We start from the raw sequence: 6,960 nt of genomic DNA on the forward strand, positions 1-6,960 counted from the left end.
AATATCTAGAATAGACGAATTCACAGACACAAAAAGTAGCTTAGAGTTTGCCAGGGGCTGTAGGGAGGAGGGAATGGGGAATTATTGCTTAATGGGTGCAGAGTTATGGTTTGAAGTGACAGAAAATTGGGGAAACAGAGAATAGTGATGGTTGCCAAGCATTATGAATGCAGCTGATGTCCCTGTGTCATGCACTTAGAAAGGGCTAAATTGGCAAATCTTGTGTTATGTATTTTTTTACCATAATAAAAATGTTGGGGTTTTATTAAGTTGCACTGATGAAAGGCTTTGGGTTTAACTGGATAGAAACAGGTCGTGCTCAGAACAAAGAGCTACAGAGCTGGCCCGCCAGCCTGCACTATGGGAGAAGGTGCTTAGGACATATGAGACTCTGAGGGGAAAGCCCGACCCAGGGCCCCGACCGAAACCCATATGTTTGTTCAGAGCCAAACCCGTGGCCAGACCCTGAGCAACGACCGAGTCAGAGGAGGGCTGCTGGGGTGGGCGCTCCCCGGTCTCATCACTGACCCTGAGCCATTGACCATCCTGAAACATGTTCCACCTACACCCGGAACCTCAGCAGCTCCGAGGCCGTAACCCTCTTTCGGTGGCTGAGTACCATCCAACTCCCACAGGAAAGAAGAATGCAAATTGGAATCCAATAATAAACAAATTGAAATTCATGGTGTCAGCACTTTTGTGACATGTCAGCATGAGTAATTAGTTTTATAATCATTATAAGATCACACACGACGGCTTTGTCTGCTTGTTGGGTTCTTTACAACATCATTCGCAGGCATCCGATATTCGAATGGTGAGTTGAAGGTGATTGCATTTGGCAGGGGTGTTTAAGCAGTTAGGGAAATCGGGTTGAGAGGAAGCACTGTTGAAATTTTTTTTTTTTCGAAGAACAAAGATTAGTCAGTATTCCTGTCTGTACACAAGGATGGTAGAGAATCTAGAAGCGTGGCAAGATGGCAGCTCGCATGCATTACTGGTGAGTAATGGGTCAACAAAATTTTATGCACATACCTTATTTTAAGTATCACTTCTTTTATTGAGATAGAATTCACACAACAAAAATATTAATCCTTTAAAGGTGTATGACTCAGTGGTTTTTAGCATACTGACAATGTTGTGTAGTTATCATCACTAATTCTGGAACATTCCATCACTTCATTCCCGGCAATCCCCACAGCCCCTGGCAACCACTAATCTACTTTCTGTTTCTGTGAATTTGCCTATTCTGGTCATTCCATATAAAAAGAATCAGTACAACATGTGGTCTTTTGTGTCTGGCTCCTTTACCTTATCACATGCTTTCAAAGTCAATCCATGTCGGGGGTGCCTCAGTGGCTCAGTAGGTTGAGCATCTGCCTTCGGCTCAGGTCAGGATCCCAGAGTCCTGGGATCGAGCCCCACATCGGGCCCCCTGCTCAGTAGGGAGCCTGCTTCTCCCTCTCCCTCTGCCCCTCCCCCTACTTGTGCTCTCTCCCTCTCTCTCAAATAAATAAATAAAATCTTTTAAAAAGAAAAGTTTCATCTGTGTTGTAGCATGGATCACTACTGCCTCCTTTTTATGGCCAAATAAGCCATTCCAATAATTCCATTGTATTACATTTATTCATTAGTTTATGGACATTTTGGTCGTTTCCATCCTTGGGCTATTAGGAATAATCTCGTTATGAACATTTGTGTGCGTGTTTTTGTGTAGACTTATGTTTTCATTTCTCTTCGGTATACACCTCGGAGTGGAATTGCGGGTCACGTGGTAATTCTAACGTTCAACTTTTTGAGGAACTAGCAGACTGTTTTCCAAAGCAGCTGCCCCATTTTATGTTCCCACCAGCATTAGAGTGTGAGGCTTTCAGTTTTTTTAGTATCTTTTTTTTTTTTAAGATTTTTATTTATTTATTTGAGAGAGAATGAGAGACAGAGAGCACGAGAGGGAAGAGGGTCAGAGGGAGAAGCAGACTCCCCGCCGAGCAGGGAGCCCGATGCGGGACTCGATCCCGGGACTCCAGGATCATGACCTGAGCCAAAGGCAGTCGCTTGACCAACTGAGCCACCCAGGCGCCCGAGGCTTTCAGTTTTTCCACAACCTCAACAACACTGTTATTGTGCCTTTAAAAATTACAGCCATGCACATACCTCTTGACCCGGCGGTTCTATTTCTAGAAATGTACACTATGTAATACGGTACATATCAGTAATAAATACACTAGGGGCGCCTGGGTAGCTCAGTCAGTTAAGCATCCAACTCTCGGTTTCGGCTCAGGTCCTGATCTCATGGGTTGTGAGATGGAGCCCTGCGTCTGGCTCCCCACTCAGTGGGAGTCTGCTTGGATATTCTCTCCCTCTGCCCCTTCCCCTGCTTGCTCTCTCTCTCTCCTTCTCTGTATGTTTTTTTAAAGATTTTATTTATTTATTTATTTGACAGAGAGAGACACAGCGAGAGAGGGAACACAAGCAGGGGGAGTGGGAGGGGGAGAAGCAGGCTTCCCGCTGAGCAGGGAGCCCGATGTGAGGCTGGATCCCAGGACCCTGAGATCATGTCCTGAGCCGAAGGCAGATGCTTAACAACTGAGCCACCCAGGCGCCCTTCTCCTTCTCTTTAAAATAAATAAATTAATTTTTAAAAGGGCCTCTTTCCTTTAAAAGAATTTTTTTTAAATAACAAATACACTAGGGGCGCCTGGGTGGCTCAGTCATTAAGCGTCTGCCTTCGGCTCAGGTCATGATCTCAGGGTCCTGGGATCGAGCCCCGCATCAGGCTCCCTGCTCGGCGGGGAGCCTGCTTCTCCCTCTGACCCTCCCCCCTCTCATGTGCTCTCTCTCTCTCATTCTCTCTGTCTCAAATAAATAAATTAAAAAAAAAAAATCTTAAAAAAAATTAAAAAAAAAAAAAGGGAGTCTCTATGTAGTGATATGGAAAGAGCATGAAACTATATTAAATGATAAATGCAGAGTGTCAAACAGGGAGTATATGGTATGTTATTGTTTGTTTAGAGTGTGTACATGTGAACTATCTCGTCTATGTATAGAAAAGCTCTGCAAGAGCATGTCAGAATCCAGGGAAAAACTGGGGGCAGCTGAGGACACTGGTAGAAGAGAGATTAGCACTGGGAAACCTCTTTCATACTTTTCAAATTTTATACAAGGCAAATATATGATCCTGATCAAAATGAACACAGTGAGAAAGCTTTATAACACTGGAAACTAGGGGCGCCTGGGTGGCTCAGGCGGTTAAGCATCTACCTTCAGCTCAGGTCATGATGTCGGGGTCCTGGGATTGAGCCCCACATCGCTCAGTGGGGAGTCTGCTTCTCCCTCTCCCTCTATCCCTCCCCCACCCCGGCTCTTGTTCTCATTCTCTCTCTCTCTCTCAAATAATAAAAATCTTTAAAAAACAAAACACTGGAAGCCAAACAAAACCTCCCTATAGGCCTGACGTAACCTGGAGGCAGTCTGCCTTGTCCATTTCAATCCTCATCCCTAAGGGAACTGACAACATAGTGAGACAACTAAGGGACTTCCTCAGGTCATTCAGGAATCAGAGGTGTCATCCGGAGATGCTTCGCACCCTCATTTGTATAAAATGAGGGAATACAAAGGGAAATCAACTGACAATAGCAAAGGGCTGGGAAGGAAGCTGTATTCATTTCCCATTGCTGTTGCAACAGATTACCAGAGCCTTAAGGGCATAAAATTACAAAATTTCTTCCTGTACGGTTCTGGAGGTCAGAGTCCAAAATCACTGCCACGGGGCTAAGGTCAAGGTGTTGTCAGGGCTGGTTCTTTCTGGAGGCACTGAGCTTGCTTTTCTGAGCTTCTAGTGGCCACTTTCAGGATAATCTCCCCATCTCAAAATCCTTAACTCAAAAAAAAAAAAAAAATCCTTAACTCAATCACATATGCAAAATCCCTCTTGCCATTCAAGGGATAAGGCATGGCTATGTCTTTGGAGGGGGGGGGTCATTAATCAGTCCCCGCAGGGACCATCCACACACCAGAGAGTCTAACACATCTCTGGTAGACAGATCAGGTAGAGGCTTGGGGACATGAACCAGAGTGAGGAGGTCATTCATTGCATTCAGGAAAGGGTTGCAGGGAAGAGGAAGCCCAGTACGACCAGGGTTCTAGATAGACAAGAGTGAGAAAAGATAGCCAAGGTGGGCTCAGATGATAATCTGTTCATGCTTTCTGGACCCTGTCCTCCCCCACCTTCCTCAGGGCCCCGGCCACCCAACATTCACGTGCAGGAAAATAAGAACCAGAGGGCAGTTCCCTAAATAGATCCAGCTCTCCGATAGTCTGAGATGCTAACTAGGATGGGTGTGGGCTTCTGAAAAAAGCCACTCCTAGTCCAGACGGAAGGGTCAGCCTGCAGCAGGGCTCCTGGCCTCTCACCCCCCCCCCCCAAAATGTGAGGCCAGCCTGAAGGCAAGCCCCACACCCAGACACAAAGCTGCCATTCATACTCCAGCTCAGGGCAGAGGCCTGGAGGGAAACAGTCCAGCATTTATAACAGGAAGCACAGCCCCATCGCCCACAGACACTAGCCTTGTCCCTCGTCTGAGATTGGGAAGGAACAAGCAAGGTTCACCAGACAGGACCCGGTCGAGGTACGCACACCGTAATCACATGGACTTTTAAAAAATTTTTTTTATTTTTAAAAGATTTTATTTATTTATTTGACAGAGAGTTAGCGAGAGCAGGAACACAAGCGGGGGAGTGGGAGAGGGAGAAGGAGAAGCAGGCTTCCTGCTGAGCAGGGAGCCCGATGCGGGGCTCGATCCCAGGACCCTGGGATCATGACCTGAGCCGAAGGCAGACGCTCAACGACTGAGCCACCCAGGCGCCCCTCACGTGGACTTTTTTAAAAAGTACAGGCCAGTTACCTAGTATATATCCCCCATCTTCAATGGCTGATTGTATCCTGGTTATTAAATGTAGGGTTACATTTTTTTTTCCACAAGAATTCTGCATGGGTAATTTTGTGTATTTTCTATAGTGTCACATCAAGAGACACTTGATGTCATATTGTCCCACTGTTGGCGATACTGTTTAATCATTTGGTTAAGAGGGTGTCTGCCAGGGGTGCCCGGGTGGCTCAGTTGGTTAAGCGTCTGCCTTCAGCTCAGGTCATGATCCCAGGATCCTGGCCCCGCATCAGGGTCTCTGCTCAGCAGGGAACCTGCTTCTCCCTCTCCCTCTGCTGCTCCCCCTGCTTGTGCTCTCTCTCTCTGTCAAATAAATAAATAAATAAAATCTTTAAAAAAAAAAAAAAAAAAGAGGGTGTCTGCCAGAAACCTGCCCTCACTAGGTAGATACATTTTTCCCATTTATAATGAATAAGTCATCTGTTGGGTAATAATTCTCGACGGTTCTCCAACGTTTTACCAATGGTTTTAGCATCCTTTGATGATCCAATTATTTTACTGGGGACCCTCTGTGTCTTTCTAATTTACCTGTAATAAGTCGTATTATTTGTTAGAATAAATTGTTTAGTGCCTCTAAACTTGTATAAGCTATGTAATCTGCACCTGGTCCACAGGAGTTGCTTAATAGTGGTATCATCTTTAAAAATCATCGTTACAATTCGTTATGCACAAACAAACCTGCTTCATAAATCAGGCCCCCAAACTCTTCAAGCAATCAGACCGTGACTAAACTGACATCAGGGTATTTATAACTTCTGTTCCACTAAGTGTGTATTCCTCTGCATAGCACATGATCGTGGAGTCCCATTCTGATCCTGCTGGGGATACTGCAGAATGCTGTACATGGTATAATCACTCTATACCTTTGTAAAATTAAAAAAAAAAAATCCGAACTCTAAGCCTTTCAAATAAGGAACTTTGTGTGGATCTGTACTAAAAATACCACCAATAATACAATAATTTTACAACCCACAGGAGAAAATGCTTCTCCTAAGGCGGTTGGGACCGATGAGAGGTCACATTTGTTCGGCGCCGCAAGCGCAGGACCTCGCGCCCTCCTCACGATGGCGCTGTGGGGCTTCGCTGAGGCTCCTAGCAGAGGGGACCTGGGGAGCCCATGCTCCAAGCCTTGCCTGGCGTGTGACCCCCAAACAAGAGACTTGCAATGCGTGCAAAGACCACGTAACTCTGGGCCTCAGTTTCTCGTGAGAGGCGTCCTTGGGGTCACGCACAGAAAGCATTTAGCACAGTGCCTGCTGGGAGAGAGCGCTGGGGTAACTGGGACAGGCAACGGTTTACCAGTGCGAGCAAGGCCTGGCGTTCAGAAGCCTGGGGTGCGCCAGGTCAAGCTCTTGAGGTCCCTTGGGCGATCCAGGGCAATCGGAAGGAACTGGGGCTGGGGCGGCCCAAGAGGTCATGAGAGAAATGGGTCGGGGCCCCATCCTTACTGGTACTGAACCTCGGATTAATTCATTTGCCTACAGTTTAGGGGAGTGGGTGGGTTTCTAAAGCAGGGACGCACGGGTTGTCGCTGCCGCAGAGAAGTGTGTGTGGGAGGGAGGGTCCACTCAAGAACAGAGCCAGGCTTCTGAGACTCTACGCTGGGGACCCGGTGCAAATGCGAGAGAATCCCTATGGATGGGCACTTGATTCAGTTTCACATCAGGCCCAGGGTCGGAGTCACAGCTAAGCCATTTACAGCACTGGCCAGATGGTGGGAGAGACTTCTCGAATGGCGGAGGCGGCTGCAGGCAGGAGGCCGGAATGAGAAGGAGACAAGATTTGGGGGGAGGAGGCAGGGGGAACCAGGCCCACGGCGGAGGCTCTCGGGGAGGTGGACCTCGCCCGACGGAGGTGGCTGGGGTGGGCACCGGGACCGCGGTGGCAGATCGCAGGGCTTCCGGCAGCAGGTACCCACGTGGGCCAAGTGTAGGCCCTCCAAGGGGCGGGCCCCGGGATCCCGGAGCGCGGGGGCTGCGTCTCCTCCCCGCCGGCCTCGCGGCAGCTGGGCCCTCCC

Source organism: Mirounga leonina, unplaced genomic scaffold (assembly GCF_011800145.1).
Source record: "Mirounga leonina isolate KUSES-001 unplaced genomic scaffold, KU_Mleo_1.0 Mir_177, whole genome shotgun sequence".
Taxonomy (NCBI): domain Eukaryota; kingdom Metazoa; phylum Chordata; class Mammalia; order Carnivora; family Phocidae; genus Mirounga; species Mirounga leonina.